Source organism: Lathyrus oleraceus, chromosome 5 (genome assembly GCF_024323335.1).
Source record: "Lathyrus oleraceus cultivar Zhongwan6 chromosome 5, CAAS_Psat_ZW6_1.0, whole genome shotgun sequence".
NCBI classification, from domain to species: domain Eukaryota; kingdom Viridiplantae; phylum Streptophyta; class Magnoliopsida; order Fabales; family Fabaceae; genus Lathyrus; species Lathyrus oleraceus.
Genome location: NC_066583.1, coordinates 529,804,980 through 529,823,622, shown reverse-complemented (window position 1 = coordinate 529,823,622; position 18,643 = coordinate 529,804,980). Strand labels below are relative to the sequence as shown.

General features: G+C 38.6%; 1 non-coding gene across 1 annotated transcript; it reads right to left on the bottom strand.

Annotated features, from left to right (window-relative positions):
* Nucleotides 1-3,440: 3,440 nt before the first annotated feature.
* Nucleotides 3,441-3,547, bottom strand: LOC127090179 (small nucleolar RNA R71). The gene has a single exon (XR_007791708.1). It is a non-coding gene; the product is annotated as a small nucleolar RNA R71 (small nucleolar RNA).
* Nucleotides 3,548-18,643: the final 15,096 nt, after the last annotated feature.

Sequence of the window (18,643 nt, the reverse complement as noted above, 5' to 3'; positions counted from 1 at the left end):
TACGGTGGTCTCAGAGACTTATGTCTCTCACTAATGATGATATATTTTGGTATAATCCTTCTCTGAGAAATTTAAAGATTATTCATTGTTGTGGTGAATTCTCTAATGTGCATCTCTTTGGTACACAAGGAGGAATTAATTACAACCCTACATTGGCTCGTCGTCAACTTAGGTTCCCCTTGAGAGACAAACCTAATAACACTTTGTTAGAAGGTCTTTTCTATCAAGAGGGTAAAGATACCCAACATTTGAAGCAGGATATTGTGCATGCTTGGCATAATGTGCATAGGAAAGGAAGATCCGAGCATGGACCGCCCAATTGTGTAGCTTTGGAAGCTTACACTCTTTGGGTGAAGAAGAGATCTTTGGAATTGAAGATGCCTTATCCTTGTGAGAGACCTATGTCTATGGTTGTGGTTGAGCCATTAACTCTCCCTAACCAAGATGTAGAGGAGTTGGAAGATGCACTCGCCAAGATGAAACAAGAGAAGGATATGTGGGAAGAGCATTTCCATGCTTTGAGCAAAAAGCATGAGGAGTTGCAGCTTGAGTCTAAGGACAAAGATGCACTTATTGAGCTACCTGAAGACCGAGTGACAAAGAGACAGAGAGATCCGGAGGTTTCATCTTCCTCTTGTATACCTCAGCCTTTTGTTGCTTGGAAGAAGATTGTTGACCAGCTTGTCCTCGAGAAGACTCAGATGAAGGCTTCTTTTGAGACCAGGATTCGATGCATTCGAAGGAAGTACGCGCCTACAACGAGATCTTAGGACATTGTTGTTAGGGATCCTTAGGATGACTAGTCTCCTTTTCTCTTGTATTTTTCATTTGGTTTCTGAAATTGTACTCAGTGTAATCCTTCCAATTATATGAATAAAAGAGATTTTTATGGTCATATCAAATTATTGCCATCATTGTTATACATATTTGCAAATAATATAGTAAGTTCCTTGAAAATAAAAATAATCACACATCGCATTTCATGCATCATTTGCATAAGCAGGTTTCTCTTTCACCAGATGTCTCATTGGTGTTTCTTCTATGCTTCAACCAAGATGACTCATCGGTACAATACTCGCGCCAATCACTCCAGAATTATGGAACATCTTGAGCAAGAAAATAGATACTTGAAAGAGGAGATCGCCCGCCTGACTGCCATAATGGAGTCAGTTCTAGCTGCACATAGTCAGTCTTCTCCAACACCTGCAACTTCTCCTCCTCAGAGAACTGTCATTTCAGAGGTGGCTATTGATCACACTGATTCACACCATGTTTTTTACTCGGATTTCACATGTTTATTAGGACTTTATTATCATTTTGTTTGTATTATGCTCTTTTTATGTTGTTTTCAGATATTTATCTCTTTCGGACCCTTTTAGAAGAAACGAAGCAAAAAGACCTAAAATTAGGGTTTTTCGGCGAAAATTATACACATGGCGGCCGCTATAGGAGACGCCATGACTCATCATCCCTCAACCAGGAGGTAACCGCCACGTTCCCATGATCTTTCCCATTTACACACATGGAGGGCGCCATGTAGGGATGGCGGGTGCCACCTTTGGAAATCACGTTCCCACTAAGGAGAAGTTGGAGGGCACCATGGTCTTTGCAAGCTGCTGAAATCCTCTATAAATAGTTCGTTCCATTTCATTTCCAAATCATCCAACTTAGTTTACAACACTAAGCCTATATTTATCATTTGGAAAAGCGGTAATCCGTCACATCGGGGGGTTATCGCACCTTAGTGAGATTGAGTTGGGTCACTTCGAGTTGCTGTCGCCTTTATCTTCAGAGTCGGAGGTTTATTTTTCTTGTACCAGATTTAAAGCCCTCCGTTTGGAGCAGGTTCTTATTTATCGCTTTTATTTATTTATTTACTTGTCTCACTTTACGTTATTTATTTTCCGTCTCGCTTTACTTTATTTATTTTCCGTCTCGCTTTACTTTATTTACTTTCCGTCTCGCTTTACTTTATTTATTTTCCGTCTCGCTTTACTTTATTTACTTTCTGTCTACGCTTTATTTTATTTACTTACTGTCTACGTTTTATTTTATTTACTTTATGTCTACGCTTTATTTTTACACGCTTTACTCGTCCCTTACGCCTCACATTCTAAAACAACTTTTCATCATGATCAATATCGTTGTGTTTGTTGGTATTACCATGTCTGGCTAAATCTTTTAAAGGTTAGAATGTAAGGATCGCAGTTAAAGAGATGTTTCACATATTGAATCTGTAGAAATACTTTAAAGGCTATTTTGATTTTTAACTCAAGTTTTCTGAAATAAACTTGGTTAGTTTTAACTATTCAAGGAGTGCGAAAGCACCCTGGCTTAGTTGATTAGGAATTTTTATCACTTTAAGGAAAAACAATTTTTGAAATTGTTTTCGGACGCGTTGATAGATTTAAAATCAAGAAACTCCTTGGGTAAAACTTTCCAAATCAAAATCACTTTTCAACTAAGTTTATGAGTCTTATTTCTTAAAAATAAGTTTACTACTTTAGCGTTATGCGCACCTTTTATAAGTGACAATAAAAGGCCTTAATTTAAGGGTAAACTTTGTTCTGAATACACGAAAGCGACAGTTCCTGTTAAATGGATTCTTTTCAAGAGTAGAAAATATCTCCTCATAAGTAGTTCTATTTAGACAATCGAAACATCACTTAACTAACGTGAAATACATTCAACCTGTCTTTACCTGCATTTATTATTTACCGTTATTTTGCAAACCCAATATCTCTTTTATACTGCCTTATATAAACACTGTAACGATAGTAATCGATAGATTGACGATTTGGTCTCTGCGGGATCAATATTCTTTTATATTATTTTGACGCGATTCGTGCACTTGCGAATTCACACGATCAAGTTTTTGGCGCCGTTGTCGGGGACCAACTTCATCAAATTTCGTACGTTGTTGTTACACCGTCTAGACTAAAGCATTATTAGCCGGTAAATGCGAAGAACCCGTAGTACCGGAAATTTAGTAGATCCTTTAGCGGAACCCGAACGTTACACTCGTACACACCTCTTACTCATCCGAATTAAGAAAGCTATGGTTGAGAATCGCGACCGAAGACCTCTTAAGGAATTTTCCCAACCCTCTGACGAGGAACCTAGTTCGAGTATGGTAAACCCCATTATTCCTGCTAACAATTTCGAACTAAAACCGTCTTTGTTGCAATTAGTTCAACAGAACCAATTTGCAGGTCTCTCTACTGAGAACCCGAATCAACATTTAAAAGTTTTTATCCAACTAGCCGACACCTTTAAATCTAACGACGCTTCACCAGATGCGATCCGTTTGAGATTATTTCCTTTCTCCCTCAGGGATAGAGCACGTTCATGGTTAGATTCACTTCCAGCTAATTCAATAACTACCTGGGAAGACCTTGGGAGAGTATTCCTTGCTAGATATTTCCCCTAGTAAGACTGTTGTTCTTCGAAACCAAATAACTAGATTTACTCAAAACCAAGGAGAATCGCTTTTTGAAGCTTGGGAGAGATGTAAAGAGCTATTAAGAGTCTGCCCACACCATGGCCTAGAACAATGGCCGATCGTTCATACCTTCTACAATGGACTCCATTATAACACCAAGATGAGCAATGACGCTGCTGCAGGTGGCGCGCTGATGAACAAACTTTACCCTGAAGCTTGTGACCTATTTGAGGATATGGCCCAAAACCATTACCAATGGGGAACTGAACAAGCATCAATAGAGAAAAAGGAGACCCAAGGTGGAATACATGAGATAATCTCTCTGGACATGATGCAGGAGAAAATGGACGCTTTAGCCCTTAGGATCGAACATATGTCTACAAACACTAACACCGCAGCAGTAGTCCATACAGAGTGCGAACTCTGTGGATCTAAAGCACACGAATCAGCGGAGTGTAACCTTTTGAATGACCTGAACACCGACCAAGTGAATTACGCCCAAGGTAACCCATTTTCAAACACTTACAACCCTGGATGGAAGAATCATCCGAATTTTTCCTATAAAAACCAGAACCCTGTCCAAAATCATGCACCTCGGAGACCGCAAGGTTATCAAGCCCAAAAACCAAACCAACCTATGCAAGTTGTGCCCTAGAAGTCTAACCTTGAGAAGATCATGGAGAGCTTTATATCGGGCTAGACTCAGCAAAATAAAGAATTCCTAAACCAGAACATTCACGTAAACGAACTTATAACGCAATTAGGAACCAAGGTTGATCAGATAATCACTCACAACAAGATGCTTGAAACCCAGATTTCACAGGTAGCACAAAACCAAGCCCCATAAACTACACCTGGAGGCTAATTCCCTAGACAACATCAACCAAACCCTCGAGGGAAAGCTAACGCTATCTCGTTACGAAGTGGGACCGCTTACGAAGGGCCTCATAACCCAGCGATGAGCGAGTCCAAAACTTCTAAAGAAAATATACCTACCAACCAAGAAGAGGAACCGATAAAACCCTAAAAACAAACCTACCAAGAAGGAGAAGCCAAGGATAAAACTTACAAACCACCACTCCCGTACAAACCACCAATCCCATATCCGCAAATACTTAAACAAACCAAAGTCAATAACCAATACCAAAATTTTATAAAGGTAATAGAGAAGCTTCATGTAGAGATTCCTTTCACCGAAGCTATCACCCAAATTCCATCTTACGCCAAATTTCTCAAAGACATCTTAACCAATAAATGTAGGCTTGACGATCCAAAACCCTTGGAATGCAACTTTATTTCCGAGGATAAACTTGCTAAGAAAGAGAAAGACCCTGGTAGTTTTTCTATATCTTGTATTTTAGGGAGTCATGTGATCGACAAAGCTTTCCTAAACTTAGGTGCTAGTGTGAGTTTAATGCCCTTGGCTGTATGTAAAAGGTTAAACTTAGGAGAATTACAACCAACCAAGATGTCCCTCCAATTAGCCGATAGGTCTGTTAAGTACCCTGTAGGCATTTTAGAAGACATCCCAGTTAGAATCGGTCAACTTTATATCCCAACAGACTTTGTGGTCATGGATATCAAAGAAGACGAAGATATCCCTATCCTTTTAGGTAGACCATTCATATCAACAGCAAGAGCTATAATAGATGTCAAAAGAGGGAAATTAACCTTCGAAGTAGGGGATGAAAAGATCGAGTTCATTCTTTCAAAATTCCTGATGGCACCAATCCTAGGAGACGCATGTTATGCGATCGATATCATAGATGAGTGCATAAGAGAATTTGATCGAGAAGAACCCGTGATCGAACCATTTTCAAACCTGAATGAAAAGGATGACGAGCTAGAGGAAACGAAACCTCACGAATGTTTGGACCTTACTACAGACCTTTCACAAAATTCTCAAAAACCAGCTCAAGAACTAAAGGAACTACCCAAGAACCTAAGATATGAGTTTTTGGATAAAGAAATGAACCGCCCAGTAATAGTTAGTGCCACCTTAAACCAAGATGAGACGAATCGACTCTTGAATGTTTTAAGAAGATACCCATTTTCCTTAGGGTACAACATCTCTGATTTAAAAGGCATAAGCCCATCCGTGTGTATGCACAGGATCTCGCTAGAGGAGGATTCAAAACCTTCCAAAGAACATCAGAGACGAATGAACTCTGTAATGAGTGAGGTGGTGAAGAAGGAAGTCCTTAAATTGCTAGAGGCTGGTATAATCTATCAGATCTCTGATAGTAAATGGGTAAGTCATGTACATGTGGTACCCAAGAAGGGAGGCATCACATTCGTGCAGAACGAGAAGGGCGAACATGTAGCTAAACGTATAGAAGGCGGATGGCGTATGTGCATAGATTATAGGAAGCTCAATAAGGCAACTAGGAAAGACCATTTCCCTCTTCCATTCATAGATCAAATGCTTGAGCATTTTGCCAGAAACTCTTACTTTTGTTATCTTGATGGATATTCTGGATTTTTCCAAATACCCATACACCCCGAGGATCAAGAGAAAACAACCTTTACATGTCCTTACGGAACGTTTGCTTACAGATGAATGCTGTTTGGACTCTATAATGCGCCAACTACTTTCCAACGTTGTATGATGTCAATCTTTGCAGATTATCTCGATGGAATTATGGAAGTATTCATGGACGATTTCTCGGTGTGCGGGTTGGACTTCGAGAATTGCCTCATTACACTTGAGAAAATCCTAGAGAGATGCGTAGTAGTTTACCTTGTGCTAAACTTGGAGAAGTGCCACTTTATGGTCAAAGAAGGCATAGTGTTGGGGAATATAATATCTGAAAGAGGCATTGAGGTCGATAAAGCAAAGGTAGAAGTTATAGAAAACCTTAACCTTCCTAAGACAGTTAGAGAAGTCCGTAGTTTCCTTGGACACGCCGGTTTCTACCGACGCTTCATCAAAGATTTCTCTAAAATAACAAAACCCCTGACCGGCCTTCTGATGAAAGACATTGAATTCATTTTCGATGAAAAATGCACTAAAGCCTTTAATCAGTTAAAACAAGCGCTAATTTCAACACCCATTCTACAACCTCCGGATTGGACTAAACCATTCAAAATAATGTGTGATGCTAGCGATTTTGCTATAGGAGCTATTTTAGGGCAAAGAAAAGATAAGAAACTACATGTAATATATTACGCTAGTAGAACCCTAGATGCCGCTCAATTAAATTATACAATAACAGAGAATAAACTTCTAGCTGTGGTTTTCGCAATCGATAAATTTAGGTCTTATCTTATAGGATCTAAGATTATAGTCTATACAGACCATGCAGTTGTCCGTTACCTTCTAAGCAAAAAGGATGCAAAACCTAGATTACTTAGGTGGATCCTTTTGTTACAAGAATTCGACTTAGATATTAGAGACACAAAAGGAACAGAAAACATAGTTGCTGACCATCTTTCCAGATTAGAGCATTTGAAGCCAGACCATTTACCTATAAATGATGACTTCACTTATGACAGATTGATAGCTAAGTTAGATACCATTCCCCTTGAACCTGATGGAGACAACCTTGAGACAGTTTTAGAAATTAGCAGAGTACCATGGTACGTTGATTTTGTGAACTATCTAGCTGCTGATATCATACCACCTGACCTCAATTATCAACAGAAGAAGAAGTTATTTAGAGATATAAGATATTTCTATTGGGATGAACCACTCCTTTTCAAAAGAGGAACAGATAACATATTTCGACGTTGCATCCCGGAAGAAGAAGTCAGAAACATCATAGAGCATTTTCACTCTTCACCCTATGGTGGACATTCAAGCACATCCAAGACATACGCTAAGATCCTTCAAGCTGGTCTTTATTGGCCAACACTATGGCGTGATGTCCATGCTTATATTGTCCGATGTGACCGGTGCCAGCGCGTTGGAAACATCTCAAGACGTGACGAAATTCCTTTGAAGAACATCCAAGAAGTAGAACTATTTGATGTTTGGGGTATTGATTTCATGGGACCTTTTCCATCTTCGATGGGAAACAAGTACATTTTGGTAGTCGTTGACTATGTGTCCAAGTGGATAGAAGTTATAGCCGCACCCACCAACGACACAAGAGTAGTCATCAAGATGTTCAAGAAAATATTTTTCCCAGATTTGGAGTACCACGACTTGTCATAAGTGATGGTGGATCACAATTTATATCCAGGATATTTGATAAACTCTTGAGGAAATATGGAGTAAAACACAAAGTAGCAACACCGTATCACCCCCAGACTAATGGTCAAGTGGAAGTATCTAACAAAGAGATTAAGCAAATCTTGGAGAAAACTGTATCAATATCTAGAAAAGATTGGTCTGAAAAACTAACAGAAGCATTGTGGGCTTACAAAACTGCTTACAAAACCCCTATTGGAACTACACCATACCAGTTGGTCTACGGGAAGTCATGCCACTTACCTTTTTGAACTCAAGCACAAGACATATTGGGCCATCAAGACCCTGAATTTGGATTGCCTAGCATCTGGCAAGAAGCGAATCCTTGATATCCACAAATTGGAGGAACTCCACCAGAACGCTTACGAGAATGCCGTTATATACAAAGAGAGAACCAAAGCTTGGCACGACAAAAGGATTGTGAAAAAGGAATTTAATATAGGCGACTATGTTCTCCTCTTCAATTCGAGATTACGACTTTTTCCAGGTAAGTTGCGTTCGAGATGGACAGGCCCCTTTGAGGTTTCCAAAATCCTAAAATCTGGAGCAGTTTAAATCCGAAACAGTTCCTGTAATCCGTTTGTGGTAAATGGACAAAGACTGAACCAATATCAAGGAGGTGACATCCCCACAGAATGCCATGACCAAACTCTGATCGACCCTCCAGTTCCTACCTCTAACATATAAAGTTCCAATCGTCAAGCTAACGACGTTAAACAAGTGTTGCATGGGAGGCAACCCATGATTTCTTTTCCTTTGCTTTAGTTTTACTATTTCAATTTATATTTTTATTTGTTTTATATATATGTATATCTATGTGGAGACTAACAGTTATAATATTTGCGATTTCAGGTGTCCTCTGTTTCTAATCTAACTTTTCAGGATGGAGAATATCGACACTATGCCAGTAATCTTTCGTGACCCGGTTCAAGAGCAGCGCTACGCCATGCTTTCCTAGCGCCCAATGCTGCCCACCAGATATCCCGACTCGAGCTACATGGAGGCATTAGGCATTGAGCCTAGTGTCAGGCATTTGTGCAACCGGTTGCAATGGGATGAATATACTGATGCTATGCATGTGACTTACAGGAACCTGACTTTGGAGTTCTTGAGCTCGTTGACCTACGAGCCCTATGTTGGTCACGCTAGTGATGGTGGATACATTAATTTTAGGTTGTTTGGGGAAGAATACACCTTCGACCACAAGAACTTCGATGACTTGCTTGGATTTCAGACTGCCTATGTTGCCTCATTTGAGCTCCCCATGAGCTATTTCCTGAGCCGAGACGTCGAGAAGTTTTGGAGTGATATTACATGTGGAGGTAGTCCTGACCCTTCCACTCAAATCTCCAACAAGATTCACAACCCTGCTTTCAGATACTTTCAAATGATCATTGCCCACACCTTCCTGGGGAAGAGTGACCCTGATACGCATGTGAGTGCTGAAGAGATCTTCTTCGTGTACTGTACCACTCAATCACGCCCAGTAGATTGTGGAGCTTTCCTGATCGAGAGTCTATATCTTAATGCTCGCTCCGCTGTGAGTCCTATACACGTTGGAAGCACGGTGACTCATATAGCCTCAGCCCTGGGACTTGATAGAAGACTATCTCACCTGACGTCTTACTGTAGTTACACCTTGATGGATGTTGATTTCTGTCTGGACCGTGGCCTCATGAGAAGATCTTCTTTCCAACCAAATCAATAAAGGCTATTAATCGAGGGTGAGACTATTCACTACTTCACCTTGTCTAACCCTCAGGTAACTTGTGTTATTGATCAGGCCAATTGGGCCTACGTCATAGAATGGCAGGGAGAGACAATAGACGAGCCGAAATTGCACCTATCGGAATCAAAGTCCACAACAACAATCCAAATCTCCAGAGTCCGAGCATGAGGTTTGAACTGGTTAAGCTACGCATAGAGATAGCCCAGCTTCTCCAGGAGCTTGTTGACGTTGCTTTGCAGGTCGAAGTATCAGTTGCCTCACATGACACTGAAACTGATATACTGAATGATGAGATCGCCGACCTCCGACGCCAGATCGCAGAGCTTCGAGGATACGAAGTCGAGGAGACTGCACTATACCCTGAGCATTGATGCCATCACGAACCAAGAAATACCGTTTGATTTTCCTATTTTCCCGTTATTTATTATTCATGCTTATTTTTATTATTTCCTTTGGCATTATGCTTGCTTTATCTTTCCTAAGATCTCTGGACCCGTGACTTATTATTAACTCTTCACACACACACACACACACACACACACACACACACATATATATATATATATATATATATATATATATATATATATATATATATATATATATATATATATATATATATATATATATATATATTATGTTTTTATGTCCATTTTATTTTATTTTGTTTTTTTTCACTTTAATATTTTATTTTGTTTTATTTTATTTCATTTTATTTTATTTTGTTTTGTCAAGCTTAAATCAAAAAAATAGCATTCATAGAAACCTATGTGCACCCCCCCTTACAAAAATGAAGGCAAAAAGATTGAGGCCCAAGTAGCAATGATCAAATTTGGCCCAACCAAATTCGAAGACATGTCGGGCGCCATAAGCTTCATGGTGGGCGCCATGATGTCTGGGACTTTAACGGACAGAATCCCTATTTTCACCATTTTCACCTTCTTCAACCTCTCCAAACCCATTTTCTCCTCCTCCTAACTCCACCCAAGTTCACAAACAAAAATCCCAACTTTCTCATTGTAACTCCAAGCCATTACCATTTCCAAACTTCACTTAATCATCTCTCCACTAAAACTCCATTTTCATTTCCTTTCTATAAATACCCATTTTTCTCTACAATCACCATTAATGGCCGGAATGGAGTTCAACAACATCATTCTTCGTGGAGGAAAACCCGGAGAGCGACAAAACAAGATTTTGCAAAAATTTAAATCTCGGGAGATCCTCGCTACCAGGTATGTTGACGAAGATTGTATGTACACTTTAGGAACATACCATAGTGTTTTCCACATGCTTGATACTTTAGGATTACACGATAATTTTGCTAGTAAAGCACCCACCTATGATAGCCTCACTATGGAATTTTTAAGTTCCCTAATTTACACTGCTTACCCTGGCACTGCTAGCACGGTAGGTACCGTTTGTTTTAGAATGTTTAATGTGGAATACAAGTACACTACCGATGCTTTAGCGGGTTTGCTAGGAATGCCTTACGGTGAGGGTGTTATCTGTGAGACGCCCTTGGATGCTGAATGGGTACTCGAGGCATTTACTTTTTGGAATAAATTATCAAATATGACTGTCACTTCCTTTTAAGGAATTTTGTCTTCTAATATTCATAACCCGTCCATATGTATTTTTAGATACCTTTTGGCATGTACCATATTTGGCCGGGAGAATTCTAACAAAGTAAATGCTCGTGAGTTGCTGTTTTTACAGGGTTGCCTCACTAATCATAGGATCAATCTTGTTCCTTTTATGTTGGCCCATATATCTGTCATTCTTAAAAAGGGAGGAACCATCTATTTCGGTGGTTTGATTACTTCCATTGCTAGAGCGTTAAATCTCAACGCTGAGTTAGCCACCTTGGAACCATTCCCTCATTGCACCATTAACTTAAAGTTTTTGAAAGATATGAAATTATGCAAGGTGCGACGAGCAGGTGGTTTTCACCTCATGATACATGGTGTAGCTATACCCAGTGTTGTTTTACCTTGCTCTCAGCGTACAAATGTGCGACATGCAAGGAACTGGACGTATGATCTTGCTGCTCTACCATTTACCGGTCCTTTGCCACCTAACGTTCCTATGGACGATGAGCAAGAGACCGATGATGAGTATGACCGGCGTGACCAGTCATCCGCTCATGATATTCCTACTATAACACCTGCACACACTGCACCTTCTTCCTCTAACCATTTTGCAGGTACCACTCCCGGTTTTTACATCACCGAGGAGATGTGGCGCGAGCACCTGGTTCGTGAGGAAAGGTGTGACACCCTTCTGAATACCATAAACCAACAACTGACAGATAATATGAGTTTTATGGTAGCTTCCCGACAGCGTAGTGAGCAAGCACATCGGACTATCACTGAGTCCTTACTTGTGATCACTAATGAGCAGCATCGCCAGCGACAGGCTAATGAGCGTCACTTCGCTCTTATCGAGGCCACCCAAGGATCTCTCTTAGGTCTCTCTCAGCAGCTGCAGGAAGGACTTAGTACTCGTAGCATACATCGTCGACCCAGGCATTCTGACCAGGGCGGTGACGATGACGGTACCGGTGATCACTCATAGTCCTCTCACTCTCTCTTCCAGGTTACTCCTACCCTATCTCATATCGAAACATTGAGGACAATGTTCGGTTTAAGTGTGGGAGGAGATTTTTATCACTTTTTATCACTTTCCTTTATTTTTATCGTTTTTTATCGTTTTCCTTTATTTTTAGTATGTTTTATGTGTTTTAGTTGTTTGCTTTTCCTTTCAATGAAATAACATGTGTCTGACGAGTCATCTGTGTAGTGTATCCGTATTTCAACCATTTCTTTAATCGTGACAAAAATTTTTGAACAAAGAAAATAGTGCATCTTGAATATTCAGGCTATAAGATAGGTTTATAACAGGATCTAAAAGACTTGGGAAAACTTTTTCTAAAAATTGGTATTGTCTTAACACCGTAGGCTTCATGATTATAAGAGTCGATCTCGATACCCCATATGATGTGGCCCTAATTTTTGGTTCCAAATAAGTCCTTAAGTAGTTTATCCTTGCAGTCAGCTCCGGCTTAAGCATGCTCTACGTAGGGGACCGATGAAAATAAGTGAATGATCACAAAAATTCTTGCTTTGTTCTCAAGTCATATGAAAACCCGGGCTAGGTGACTCTCACACGGTCATTTAACCCAGCAAAATAAAGAAATATGCGAAAGATGTAGAAGAAAAATAAAAAATAAGCTTATTTGTGGGTTGGTTCAGAGGTATCTGGTGCTGAACTTGGTAGGGTGGATTACGATCCAATCCCCCACAACTGCAGATTGGGTTAAATAAAAGGGTTACACCAACTTATGCACCAGAGCCCAATGCTTAGAAAAATGAAAAAAATAATAAGTCTATTTGTTGGTTGTGAAGCTAGCGGAAATATACCCGAACGTATCGCACGCTCGAACATACGACAGAGTCACCATCAAAATTTATTTATCCCCAAACGGAAGGGAAAACATCGATAAAACTCGGGGGAAAGAAATATACTGGGTAAGGAAGTCGGTTATGCAAGGGGAAGGTATTAGCACCCCAAACATCCATGGTACTCCATCGGAACCGTTTTGATTATTCTCGCTCGAATAGGTGTTAGATCTAAGATTACTCGCAAAAAGAATGGAAAAAAAGAAAGAAATAGATAAACTGCTCGGTGAGGATTAGGGCCCTCATGCCTACGTATCCTCATAGTGCAATGAGGAATTCAGAGCTCCGTAGTTCAGAGAACTAATGGTGGGAGATGAGAAGAATAGTGATCGAAGGTATGGTCTGAACCAAAGGATAATATGATTGAACTCCAACAAGGGGTGAAAACGTGAACCCAAGAGTAAAATTGGTATAAACCAATACGTGAGGTCTTACAACATCGTATTGGAAAAACCGAAAAGAAAGGGTTGCCTAAATGCGGCTGCAAAGTAAGTAAGGAGATGTTCGTCTAAGCTACAAGGTCTGACAAAACAAACAACTCGGCTCTTGGTTCACAAAAAAGGTACAAGATGGAGCACAAAGGTATAGTGTATTTCTCTCAAAGATAACTGGTATATCACTTGGAGTGAAAGAAGGTAGTATACGAGTGTATCATGGGATGAACGGAAGGAAGTGACCGAAGTCACAGGATAGAGTATCGGATGATAAGTGACTGAAGAAGTATTGTTTGAAATCGAATGTCAAAGTATCTTGGAATCCATAGGAGAAATAGAATTTGTACCATAGAGGGAAACATCGTTAACCAATACGTGGACTAGTGGACCGCCACTGTAGGGTTTTAGCTAAAAACAAGAAGGAATTAAATGTTCAATTGCATCGCACGAACAACTCTTGGTGCAAAAGTGGCCTATTCCTTAGGCGTCCTAAAAGGGTATATATTGAATTCCAAAGAAAGTGTATTTCAATGTCAAAGAGACAGATATGTCACTGGGTGGACGATTTATGATCGAAGATAGATAATGGATTAAGAAAGATATGGATGGTGCCCTAAGGCGAAGGAGAAATAATTAAAAGTATGCTCGACAAGGATTCACATCCTCGTGCCTATGTATTCTCATTCTGCAATGAGAAAATCAGAGCAATCGTAGTTCGGAACTACGAAAAGAAAGGAGAGGGAGATATACAGTGATGAAGATTATGACTTGCACCAACATAATAGTATCAAGGGAGCTCACGAAGATAACTGGCTTCGATCTCAAGAGTAAAACTGGTATGAACCAACACGTGAGGGCCTACAACATCGTGTTGGAATAACCGAAAAAAGAATGAATTAAGTGTTTAACTGCATAGCGCGAACAACTCTTGGTTCACAAGGTGGATTGTTCATTAAGCGTCCTAAAAGGATGAGAATGAGACCCACACGAAAGTATTGTTGGGTGCAAGGGAGAATGTATCACTTGCTGGGGAACAAACAATTTGAGATCAAAGAGAAGAATTATCTTGAATCCATGAAGGAATAAACTCTGAACCGAAGAGTAAAGGTAAACCAACAAGTGAGGGGCCCAAGGCATCATATCGCTGTAGTGGAATAACCAAAAAAGGAATTAAGTGTTTGTTACATAGTACAAACAACTCTCGATTCACAAGATGGATTGTTCATTAGGCGTCCTAAAAGAATGAACATGGAAACCAAGGACCAATGACATTTGATATCGAAAGATGGTATTGATTGAATGAATGAAGAATGATTGATTAATAAATAGGGTAGTGTAAGACCCCAATTTTGACCCTAATATCCCTCATGGTATCATAACATTGCATTTGCATAGCCTCAAGGATCATAAGCATCTTGGTTCCCTTGGCCTTTAGGTTGGGATCTCTTGTGAGTGGTTTGAGATCACCAAGCATGCTTGAATTGTATATCATTGCTTTTCTCATTTCTATTAACCCAAAAGCACAAAAATATGTCACTAACATCTTTGTTTTGTAGCTTGAGCAATCACAAGGTCTAAAGGCTTCTAGAAGATCCTATGTGCATTGATATGGTCAAGAGGAGATGAAAGCAAGCATGGTAATGGTTCCAAAAGCTCTCATCCATCAAATATGCCTCCCAAGTATCTCAATTCATCATTTTGATCAAAACAAGTCAAGGGGTTTGAGGCTTGTTTCCCAAGGAAACCCCAATTCATCTGTTCATCAACTGTGCCTTGCTCTTGAAGCAACCTCAGTCCATGGTCAAATAAAATAAAGGGAAGATCCTTAATTCATAATTTCATGCATATTTGTACTTATTTGAGTGTCCTCAATCATCAATTCATCAAGATATGAGGTGTGGACTTGAGAAGTTGATCAGTCAATTCATCTAACTATTTTGAAATACACTGAGACCTAACTTTTTATGTGTTGGTCAAATGGAGATGATCCCAAGATAAAAAATGTTCTTAGGAACCATATGAACAACCTTTCATTTTCATCAAAATTTGATTTAAATCTTGGAAGGTCATCATCCATTCCAAGACATTATAGGTCATTTTGACTGAAACCCTAATTTTGGGTCAAATTCTCAAGACCATAACTCATCCATTTTTCATGATTTTGAGGTGAGACTTAATGCATTGGAAAGATTAATGTTTCTACTTCAAATTTTATGTTGAGAAAAATTGCAAAATATCAAAATAAATACATGTGATAATGCAAAACATTATAGGTCACTTTGGGCCAAATGCATTGAAATGTGAAAAAGTCCAACTTCAAGTGCCCATAACTTCTTCATAAAAAACCCAAATGATGCAAAATTTAAGTCCAAATTTGTTGTCTTGAAAATATATACAACTTTCGTGTTGAAGATTTTATCATTTGGAGCTTTCATTATTGAGATAGAGGGGCTTGAACATTGGCCAATTTTGGAAAGATCACATAGGCATATTTTGCACACTACACTTCAAACTCAAATTTCATTAATTTCCAAGGCCCAATTGGAGTTTTGATCAACATAGCATTTGTTCCTTATGTAGCAAGCTTTCCAACCATTACCCATAAGCCTATGTTTCAATGTTGGAAATATCATTTTCGAAGAGGAGAACATTATAGTGCATTTTGTGAAATTCATTTCAAACACATTGCATGAGCTCATGATATCATTTATGCACGTCCAATTCATATTTGGTGATGTATAGCATTCAATTTCATTCAGAATTGGGCCCTCCATGCGCTTGTACAGGCCCACGCATGGAGGCCCTCTTCTCCCATACACACTTTGTTCATGCATATCAGATGGCTTTAGCTATAAATACAAGTGCTTTGCTCTTCATTTCCTAAACCTACAGGCGCCTAAACCTCTGTTGAATTGAATCCACACCCATACCAAAGGAACAAATCTCAATTTTCTCTCAAATTTCATATCTGAATTTTGATTTCCTCAATTGAAATTTCAGATCTAAAGTTCCTAGACCTCTTCACCTTGATCCATAGAAGCTTCTGTTTGCAAAAGAACTCAAAGATAGTGACTCAATTCATCTCAATTCCAAGGTTTTGCTCAACTGCATTTTGCTTCGAAACAGCTCATATATTGTTCCATTTGCCTTGATTTTGTGTGATCTGAAGTCCTCTGCATAGAGACATCATTATTGTGTTCTTAATTTTTGAAATCAAGCAAGTTCAGTTAAACACCACCAAAGTTCCATCTCTGATTTCTCTCTCAATAGGGATCTAGAGTGGAATTGAGTGACATAGGAGTGATGTACATCACTCCACCTTTCATTTGGTACCTGGATCGTGTGTTTTGGTGCACATTTGTTCTTCTGCAAATTTGAGCTCTAACCGGAGCTAGCCGGAGAAGTCGGTGGCGCTGGCCACCGTCTGGTCTCCAGATCCAATCGTGGCCGTCCGTTTTCATTTCCAGATTAGATCTAGGTTGTCCAATGTTATGACTATTTTTAAATGTTTGTGTGGTTGCATTGACTCACGTGTATTGTGGAAGCGCACTCAGATCTGTCTGATCTGCCAGGTCAATTAATGAACTGGATCCAACGCCTCTCCTTTTTTCTTATTTTTAATCTCTGATTTCTATTTTCTTTTATTTCTTTTAATTCCATTTTATTTCTAAAATCCATATCTCTTTCATTATTGGTCCAAAAATTATGGGACCAATTGCATTATTTCTCTTTTAATTTCTAGTTTCTAAAAATGATTTTTAATATTTTTTATTTTATCATTTGCTATTTTTTAGTAATTTTCTCTTTTCTGGTTATTTTTAATTCATTTGAAATAGTTTTTGATATTCAAAAAATACAAAAATATTTTCTCAACCTCTTTGAATGATGATAGATCTATGAAAAATATTCTCATCAATTTATTAATTGATTTGAGATTTATTTGAGATTTTAGTTCAATTAGGTTATTTTTATGCATTTTAATTGATTTAAAATAGTTTCTGACTTTTAAAAATGCTGAAATTTTTTGTCAAACTTTGTTTGACCTTGTTGAACTTGGGATAATTCACTCGGATTTTTCAAAGTTGATTTGAAGTGAATTTGAAGTTTGACCTTTCTTTATTATTTTAATTCAAGTTTTATTTTAAATATTAAAAATGCCAAAAATATTTTATTTGTTTCTTGACTTCTAATTCTCATTTTGCTTTTGTTTTCTATTGTTTGACCTTGATCTTCTCTATCTTTGGTCAATGCTTGTTGATTAATACATTCCATTTCATTTAATTCACTTGAATTCTCCGTTTCTTTCTTCTTCTTCTCCTCCTTCTTTTTTTTTTTGATCAATGAGTTAAAGATTGGTGGTTAGCATTTATTAGGGAGGTTTAATCTTCCTTGATTCAAATCTAATTCATCTTGATCATAGATCAAGTGAATGACTTTGCATTAAGGATAGATTTCTTTCTAAATCATGCAAAGGACCTAAATCAATACAAGATCATTTCCCATCTTCTTTTTGGCATGGCAAGTTGTTGGAGTTTGATTCACTAATCAAGACCTCTAACTTGTGTTGTTGCCTACATTATTATTGACCGGCCTCAGATAGTTGTGACTTCTACATAAGTCCAATTACGATTGCTTAACATAGTGTTAAATTTGCCTTATGGTACACTAACTACTAACATTAACCATTAACCATTAACATTTAATTCATGCTCTTTACATTTATGCAATTTACTATTCTTGTACATATTATTCATTTGCTTTTCCCTTTTCTCACTTGAGAACATGTTTATGTTAATGCAATTTGCCTTTTGCTCACTTGAGCACATAATTGTGTATATATCATTGTTCTTGTGTTTTGTTTTGATTGTTGTGGACCAAATGCAAAGAAATGGAGAAATGGACTTAGACTTTAGGACTCCCCCCTATGCATATTTGGAATCAAAGAGCAACTAGGCATTGGGCCTTTAGAGTGCTATAAAAGTCAAAGAGCAACTAGGCATTGAGCCTTTAGAATGCTATAAATGCTAAAGAGAACTTTGGGAGGACCAATTTCCTAAACTCTTGCTTGTTCATTTTTGATTTGTTTGATAGAACTTTTTAATGTGTGTGTTCTTATGCTAGGGATTCCAACATTGAGCCTAAGTGAGGAACCATTGCCATGAGCTTCTAAGAGAGAAAGATACAAGATACATTGGGGATCTTCTAAGAAGCTTGTTTGATTGTGTTGATTTCTTGAGCTTACTCTTATTTTGCTTGCATATTCCAAAGGATGGGAGCTACTTGGATCATCAATATGATCTCAAGAGAGGAACTCCATTTGTGGTCTTGTTTCTTATCCCTTATCTCTTGTACTTAGGACTTTAGCCATTCTTCTTCTTCCCTCCA